This window comes from Aquarana catesbeiana, linkage group LG08 (assembly GCF_042186555.1).
Source record: "Aquarana catesbeiana isolate 2022-GZ linkage group LG08, ASM4218655v1, whole genome shotgun sequence".
Lineage (NCBI taxonomy): Eukaryota > Metazoa > Chordata > Amphibia > Anura > Ranidae > Aquarana > Aquarana catesbeiana.
The window spans coordinates 124,697,350-124,707,086 of record NC_133331.1 but is presented as its reverse complement, the minus strand read 5'-3'; positions in this window follow the sequence as shown (position 1 = coordinate 124,707,086).

Below are 9,737 nucleotides of genomic sequence, written 5' to 3'. Positions count from 1 at the left end.
ATGCGGCGTGCCCTGAGGTCACCTCTTCAATTGTAGGAGAGGTTGACCTCGAGTGCCAAACAGAACTCCACTTCGGGCCAGAAATATTAGTCATCTGCTCTAAGACCATAAGGTCAAAATGCCAACAGGAGGGGAGGGAGGATGGGTGAGGGTGGGAAATGGTTTGTGAATCGCGGGATGGTCTGCGGCCCTCTGGGTCTTAATAGGTATGAAGTGCTCCCTGTGTCTCCCTATGTTCGGGGACCCCCCCTCCCTTGTGGGGGGACACTGAGGGGGAGATGCTAGGGAGCTGGAGAGAAAGAGAAGCACGAATAACACAAAATTCCTGACTTACAATGTCTTAGGCCTATGGTATTACGAGAACTGGAAAGAAATGCTGCAGAAATATTCTTACAAGAGACACATATTGCACAGGATACAAATGTCAAGTTATACTTAAGGAATATCCCAATATGGTACTATGGAGACTCTCCAACTAGAAGGGCAAAAGGAGTAGCAATAGGTTTTGGGAAAAATGTTTGTTTACAGTAGAAAAGAGAGAAGTGGACTCAGAGGTCGCTTCCTCTTTCTGAGAGGGACCTTACAGGGTACGAAATACACGCTTGCAAATGTATACTGCCCCAACAAGAACCCCCAAAAAATACTTTGGTAGGAATATTAAATAACTTGATGGAATTCAAACAAGGCAATCTAATATTAGCCGGAAACTTTAATTTCTCCATGGACCATAAATTAGACAGTACGTCTGCTGCACTGGACAGAGAATATAAACAACTAAGAATGATCAAGAAAAAAATACATGAACATCAATTAGTTGACATCTTTAGAATTCAACACCCAAGCACAAAAGATTATACATGTCATTCGGCTGTGCGCGATACGTACTCCAGGCTGGACTATATTTTGGTTGAGCATAGAGCCTTGGAGGTAGTAATGGAAACAACAATAGGAATAACAACAAAGTCGGACCATGCTACTGTAATAATGAAGATGATATTACATGGGGAAGCCCTGGGAAAAGGCCCATGGAGATTAAAAGAAGATCTAATAAAAGATATGGAAAGAGAAAAGATCATGATAAAATATTAATATTTTCTGAAGAATGAGACACCAGAATTAACAAAAGCAACTATATGGGAAGCACACAAAACTGTCATAAGGGGAAAATTGATTTTCATCAGGGCAAGAAAAAAAGGAGAGAGAAAATATGGGGAAAATTGTAAAAGAAATATATTATCTGGAACAAAGGCATAAAAAGCAAGTGGAAGTAGAAACCCATCGGACCCTAATTGTAAAAAGAGGTCAATTAAAAGACCTGTTGGAACAGGAAACGAGGAAGGAGTTTAAAAAGAGTGACACAAGAGAGATACAAATGGGGTAATAAGCCAGGGAAACACCTCGCAAAAAATTTAAGAAAAAAGACCACCTTAAATTATATTGAAAAGATAAAAAATGAGAGAGGAGAAATGGTAAATAAGACAACAGATATCGCAATGGCCTTCCAATCGTATTACAGTGCACTCTACACAATAAGAAATGAAGAGACACAAGAAGAAAAAGAAATAGAAAAAAGGAATACAGAAGATTACTTAACAAAGGCCAAACTACCAAAAAAACAAGTGGAACAGTTGACAGAGTTGGAAAAACAAATCACGCAAGACGAAATTAAAATGGCATTGAAAGAAACTCCTATAGGGAAAAGCCCAGGAACAGATGGGTTCACGATTAAATACTACAAAAAATTTCAAAATCAACTGATTCCAAAACTGTGCAACTATCTGAACAAGATAGGGGAAGATGAAGAAATAAGGCGAGAGTCATTATTAGCCCATATTACAATAATACCCAAAGTGGGAAAAGATAAAACCATCTGCTCTAACTACAGGCCCATAGCCTTATTGAACGCGGATACGAAGATCTATGCAAAAATTCTGGCCTCGAGATTAAAAAAAACTGATGCCAGAGTGGGTGGACCCAGATCAAACAGGGTTTATACCTGGTAGAGAGGGTAGAGATATTAGCATAAAAACGTGTTAATGTTGCAAAAGGGGAAAAATAGGGAATCCCCAGTACTACTCCTGTCAATTGATGCAGAAAAAGCATTCACGGTAGACTGGGGATTTGTGATGGATACGCTTCAACACCTAGGAATGGGACCCAAAATTATGCGATGGATTAAAAATTTGTATAATTGGCCTACGGGGATGGCTAAAGTTAACGGGAAACTCGCTGTCTTTTGAAATGTATAACGGAATAAGACAGGGGTACCCACTCTCGCCACTCCTGTACGCATTGTCGATGGAACCATTTCTCGCAACCTTGCGGAACAATGGAGACATAGGAGGGGCGAGGGTGGGGAAAGAGGAATATAAGCTCACAGCATACGCGGACGACATCTTGATGTATGTAACCAACCCAAGGGTGACATTGCCAAACATAATTAAAGAAATAAAAAAAATACGGTTAACTCTCGAATTTTAAAATCAATCCCATAAAAACAGAAATATTAAATATTGGAGTAGAAAAAAAAAGAAGAACTCAGGGAATTGCCATTCATGTGGGTGGGGAGAGAACTGCCATACCTAGAAATCAAATTGACATCTACTGTTGAGAATTTATACCTGGCAAATTATATCCCATTATTGAATGAGATCAAAGTGGAATTAAAGAAGGGTTCACTGCAACCCCTATCATGAATGGCAAGGATAAATATGTTTAAAATGGTGGTCCTTCCAAAAATAATATATAAATTCCAAATGTTACCAATAGCTATACCACAGAGTTTTTTCATAACAATAAAAATAATGATGATAAAATAAATTTGACAAAATAAAAAGCAGAGAGTAACATTTTCACTAATCACTAGGAAAAAACAGCACCAGACATAAATAGATACTATAAGTCAGTTATCTCACAAATGGTAGAATGGGTTAATGAAAAAAGTGTATTAGGATTGAAAATACCTTAAGCAGAACACTTTTGCACAAAAACATTTGGGTACCACGTAAGCACAGAACATTAGATTTGGAAGTACACGACTTAACTATAAATGTATTCAAAATTTGGGATGCAATATATAGACAAAAAAATTGGATATACAATTCACCATTAACTGCACTCATGGGAACAAATTTTTTTAGCCCAGGGAAGGGGACACTTTTTGGTGCTAGAATGGGGAATGCACAAATAAGGGACATTACTATACACGGGAAGATGAGATTACTACAGGACCTAAAGGAAACAAAAGGGTGGAAGATAAGTGAATGGGAATACTTTAAATTAAAACACTTGGTAAATACACTACCTCAACCAATTAGAGATGGAAAGAATTTAAATCCACTGGAAAAACTCTGTGGTATACAAACTCCACTGAAACATAGGATATCAAAAGTGTATGGAATATTGACAGATTTGGAAGGACAAGAGGGAAATGGGAAAAAGAAATAGGCACAAAATTAGAAGATCAACAAGTTTGAGAGGATGATAGAAGCAGTATACAATTACGCAGCAGATATAAACACAATAGAAATGAACTAGTTCTTGGTAAGATGGTATCTGACACCAGATAAATTCCACAAATACCAACCGGATAAATCCCCACAGTGTTGGAGGGAATGTAAACAGAGGGCTACAATGACACACATCTGGTGGTAATGCCCAAACATTAAGGAATACTGGCAGGAAATCCTGGAATATATAGAAGAGATAACTGGAGAAAAGATAACCAACAGTCTGAAGACATGTTTATTTCATGGATCAAAAGTTTCAAATAAGCAATAAAGAAAAACATTAACTCCGATATTGTTGAATGCCACAAAAGGACTCATTCCAAAGAGGTGGTTAAGCATAGAAACACCAGACGCAAAGGAATGGTTGGGGGGGGATAGAACACTACAGTAGAATGGAATACTTGTACAGTAGAGAAAAAGGGCAACCAGAAAAACAGTATTTGGGGAAGATGGAAAGATTTTAAAACATTGGAGAAATACCTAAAAAAGATGACAGAGGGGGGCAGGGCCTGAGTAGGCCCAGAAGTAAGAAAGAGGGTCGAGATCAAACCATATGGGGTAAGGGGGCAGGAGGGGGAGAAGCGGGTGGGGGGGATGGAGAAAACAGGTAGGGAAAAGAATTGAATCTCTGAAAGACAGAGAGCTGAGGGGCCAGCTCAGAGAAGGAAGGGCTGAGCCCAGCCCTGACAGTACCCCCTCTTCAACAACCCCTCCCCCTCAGAGGACCACCAGGCTTGAGGGGAAAACGTCTATGGAAATCACGAAGGAGGACAGGGGCATGTATGTCTGAGGATGAGGCCCAAGAGCGTTCTTCCGGAGCGCACCCCTTCCAATGCACCAGGTACTGTATGCACCCACGGAATCTACGGGAGTCAACAATGGACAAGGCCCAATAAACCGAGGTGCCAACTTCAGTGAGGGAACACAAAGTCAGAGGTTGTGGGATGACAGCCAGACCCTGTCCCCAACCTGGTAGAAAGGCACAGGCAGGCCTCTGCGGTCAGCATGGAGTCTGTACCTATCATTAGCATGTTGCAAAGCCTCCTGGACTTGTGCCCAAGTGGAACGAAGACCACGGAGATGCTCCTCTAATGCAGGAATATTCTGCGGAACAAACGAGTCAGGCAACATGGAAGGTTGGAAACCATAATTTGCCATAAACGGGGACAATCCGGAAGCAGAATTCAAGGCACTGTTGTGAGCAAACTCTGCCCACGGTAATAGGTCTGACCAGTTGTTATGATGGTCAGAAATATAGCAACGTAGAATTGCTCCAGGGACTGATTGGCTCGTTCTGCAGTCCCATTGCGGGTGATATGTAGAGGAGAAAGCAAGCTGAATTCCCAGCTGTGCACAAAAGGCTCGCCAGAACCGGGACACAAACAGACTGCCCCTGTCTGAGACAATCACCTTGGTTAGCTCATGTAATCAAAAGATCTCCCGAGCAAAAATGGAAGCCTTAGAAGTGGGCAGCTTCTTAAGTGGAATACAATGACACAATGGAATACAATGGTGGTTGAACCGGTCAACCACCATAAGGATAACAGTCTTGCTTCGGGAGTTGGGTAACTCCACAATGAAATCCATAGGCAGGTGGGTCCAGGGCCTCTCTCCATTGGGTATGGGTTGTAGGAGGCCCACTGGAAGGTGTCGTGGAGTCTTACTCTGAGCAGGAGGAAGAGGAAGCTATGAAGGCAGAAGAGGAAGCTACGAAGGCAGTTACATCAGCCGTAGACTAGGCCACCAGAATTGTTGGGAAATGGCCCAAACGAGTTGATTCTTCCCAGGGTGGCCAGCTGCCTTTGGAGAATGGTAAGTCTGGAGCATGGCAGTACGGAGACTCTCTGGGACAAAGCAGCGGTCACAAGGTTTCTCAGGAGGAGCATGGACCTGAGCAGCAAGAATTTTGTCACCCAAAGGAGAAGTAAGACTGGTGCGAACCGTAGCCAGAATCCGATCAGGAGGAATCACAGGAACCGGAACCGACTCCAACTTGGAAGAGGAGGAAAACTGTCGTGACAAGGCGTCAACCCTTACATTCTTAGTATCGGGTAAGAATGAGACAATGTAATTAAAACTCGACAAGAAAAGAGCCCATTGCGCCCTTCTAGGAGAGAGGCGCTTAGCCTCAGACAAGAATGTGAGATTCTTATGGTCAGTAAGAATGAGAACCGGCACAGTGGTACCTTCAAGGGGATGTCTCCATTCTTTCAGGGCTAAAATGATCGCCAACAGCTCTCTGTCACCAATCTCATAATTGCACTCTGCAGGTGACAATTTCTTGGAAAAGTAGCCACACGGATGCATAGCGCCTTTAGAGTTAGGACATTGAGACAGAAGGGCGCCAACTCCAGTCTTGGAAGCATCATCTTCTAGGATAAAAGGCAACAAAGGATCAGGATGTGCCAACAAAGGAGCAGAAACAAAGGCAGCCTTGAGACTCTCAAAGGCCTTAATTGACTCCGGAGACCAACTCTGTGGGTTACAGTCCTTTCTGGTCATATCAGTCAGGGGCTTGACCAGAGACAAGAAGTTACGAATAAACTTCCAATAATAGTTGGCAAAGCCCAGGAAACGCTGCAGAGGACTTAAACCCACGGGTCGGGGCCACTGTAGGACTGTCGAAAGTTTCTCTGGGTCCATCGAAAAACCAGCAGTGGAAATGACATAGCCCAGGAATTTAACCTGTTCACGATGGAACTCTCACTTCTCCAGTTTACAATAGAGGTTGTCATCATCGAGAAAAACCACCACACATAACTGCAACAAATCTCAGAGGACATCATTAATAAATTCATGGAAAACTGCCGGGGCGTTACAAAGACCAAAAGGCATTACGATACTCATAATGGCCTGTTCTGGTATAAAATGCAATTTTCCACTCGTCGCCCTCCATAATCCGCACAAGATTGTATGCCCCCTCTCAAATCAAGCTTTGTGAAAACTGTTGCTCCCTTGAGTCAAATAACTCTGTAATCAACAGAATCGGGTAGGCATTCTTAATCGTGAAACGATTGGGACCCCTATAATCATTACAAGGTCTCAGTTCACCGCTCTTCTTCTTCACAAAGAATAAACCAGCACCAGCAGGAGACGAGGATTTGCGGATGAAACCTTGAGAAAGTGCGTCTGCAACATACTCCTCCATGGCCTTATCCTCCAAGACGACAAAGGGTAAACCCGGCCACGAGGGGGTATGGCACCAGGTTGAAGGTCGATTGCACAATCATAAGGCCGGTGTAGAGGCAAACTACCGGCTTAACCTTTGTCTAAGACATTGCTAAAATCGCAGTACTCCTCCAGCAGAGGTGCACAGGACCTTGGCTACCTTCTGGAAGCATGTCTCACTGCATTGTGGTGACCAGGAGAGAACCTCAGCATGGAGCCAATCAAAAGAGGGGTTGTGCCTCTGTAACCAAGGATAACCAATAACCAGCGGAAACCTAGGTGAGGAAATAACTTGGAATTGGATTATCTCATGATGAAGAGCCCCTACGGCCATGGACAATTGAACCGTCTCATGAGTCATATGGGCAGACTGTAGAGGTCTCCTGTCAAGAGCCTCAATGGAAAGTGGAGTGTCATGCAGCTGCAGCAGAATCGAGTTCTGCGATACAAAGGCAGCATCAATGAACAGGCCTGCAACTCCAGAGTCGATTAGAGCCTGTATCTCGATGGACGACTCAGCCCAAGAAAGGATGACCGAAACCAGGGGCTTATCCTTCTGGATAACTGGATGAAACAACGCCACCTAAGGTCTGTCCATGACAGGACCTCAAGGTTCGGGCATTCCCTGGACAGGTAGGACAAGACTTCAAAAAGTGAACTGCCTGGCCACAAAAAAGTCACAATCTCTCCCTCCTCCTAAAGGCTCTCTCTTCCACAGAGAGACGCGTGAAGCCCAAGTGCATGAGTTCATCTTCACTGACTCGGTACCAGGAGGCATGGGAGGTGAGGGAGGCACAGGTGGAACTGCAAAGCTCGGAGGCAAACTTACAGGAGGTTTCCGCAAGCGCTCCTTAAAAGAGAGTCTTTCTCTGAGTCTGGAGTCAATGAGGATGGCAAACGTGATCAACCTCTCCAGCTCAGTGGGTATATCTCGGGCTGCTATCTCATCTTTGATGGAATTCGAGAGACCATGAGAAAAAGCAGCCCCGAGGGCCTCATTGTTCCAAGCAACCTCTGCTGCCAAAGTACGGAATTCAATGGCATAGTCGGCAACAGTCCTCGTACTCTAATGGACATGAGCAGCAGAAGCGAAGCGTGCGGTAACGTCAAATACCATTTTAAAGGAGGCCACAAAGTCAGGGTAACTCAAGACAACAGGTTTTTGCGTCTACCATAGAGGGTTTGCCCAGGCAAAGGCTCTCTCAGAAAGCAAAGATATCACAAAACCTACTTTGCTTCTTTCCGTAGGAAATGCCTGGGGCAGCATCTCAAAGTAAATCTCAACCTGGTTGAGAAACCCTCTGCATTGAACTGGATCGCCCCCAAACTGCTGATGAAGCAGAGCGGAACCAGACATACCTCTTATAGAGGTAATACTCGAGGCGGGTGACTGCACGGAGACTAGTGCAGCAGCAGGAACGGCCTGCAACTCAGGTTGTAGTAGAGCAGCCACAGTGGGAGTTTCCAGGTGAGCCGTGCGACTCGTTTGTAACGCTATGGCAAACTGATCCATGCGGTGATCTTGCTCATCCAATCTAGAAAAAATATTACCAACAAGTGGATTGACTGTATCTTCTGAATTCATGGCCTTCGCCTACAATCAGGAACCATGAATCAGACCGAGACAGAAGTATAGTTAAATCACACTTGTTTATTAATAATAATAATAATAATAATAATAAGGTAAACAGAGTGAGCGTAGTCAAACAAGCCAGAGTTCAGTAACCGGATCGGGTAGTCAGTCAAGCAAATGTCAGAGAGCCAGAGATAAACGTAGTAGTACAGGAAGCAGGATCAGGAGCCAGAAGGAACGTCAGTTAGCTGAGCGGCCAGCTCAGGGAAGGAAGGGCTGAGCCCAGCCCTGACAATCCCATAGTTTGTAGACGGAATAACTTTTGCCCAAACCAATCAATATACACTTATTGGGAATGTTTTTAACAAAAATATGTAGCAAAATACATACTGCAATAAATTGAAGAAATTCAATCTTTTTTTTTTTTTGGATGTTTTATAGCAGAAAGTAAGAAATATTGTTTTTTTTTCAAAAATTATCATCTGTTTTTGTTTATTTTTTTTTTTTTTTCCATCTCTTTATTAGGATTTTTTTTTTTAAGACAAAAAAAAGTATTCATACAAAACAAGTTCAGCCTAAGCCGGGTTGCCACCCCCGACCCTGCTATACATATAAAAATAGTCTTGAAATTACAACCTCCCACCCCCCCAAAATCCCCCCCGTCCACCCCCAAAGCTCTCCAAGTACCTATCTATAATCCAGCCCTCTCACCTTCACTCACACTGCCTTACCTCTCCCATCCTTTCGGCGTATCTTGGTGATTGCTTGTACTTTACCCAATCTTTGCATCTCCTTTTGAACCCTTCTACTCCTATTTCGCCACTAAACCTTAGGAACTCCCTGTTATAAATGTTGTTAATTTTACCTAGCCAATGCTTCAATGAAGGACTCTCGGGGTCCTTCCACTGTCAGGGAATCACACTTTTTGCTGCATTTAGGAGATGGGGCAGCAATGATCTCCTATATTGTTTGATGGACATACTAACCCCATGGAACAGACATACCCATGGCTCTTCCTGTATTTTAGTGCCAGTGATTTCTTCTATTATTAATAATACTTCTTTCCAGTAGACTTTTATTTTAGGGCATGTCCACCAAATATGGAACATAGTTCCAATTTCTGCACATCCCCTCCAACATAGATTAGAGGTCTCCCTTTTAAATTGGTGTAATTTATCTGGAGTTCTATACCATCGTGCCAAGCACTTGTAGTTCATTTCTAACGAACTACAATCCGGTGATATAGCATGTGTCAACCTTAGTATTTTACAAACCTCTACCTCCATGCCTCCTGTTCCCATCTCTTCCTCCCATTTTTTAATAAATGGCGGGGGACCCAATATTTTTAGTCCATTGAAAATTTTGTAAATCCTCGAAATACTTCTCCTACCGTCTATCGCCAGGCACAGCCACTCAAATGGAAGCAGGCTGTCCTCTGATCTGATCAGCTGGGGGAGGGATTCCACAAAGTGTTTCAACTGTGCATA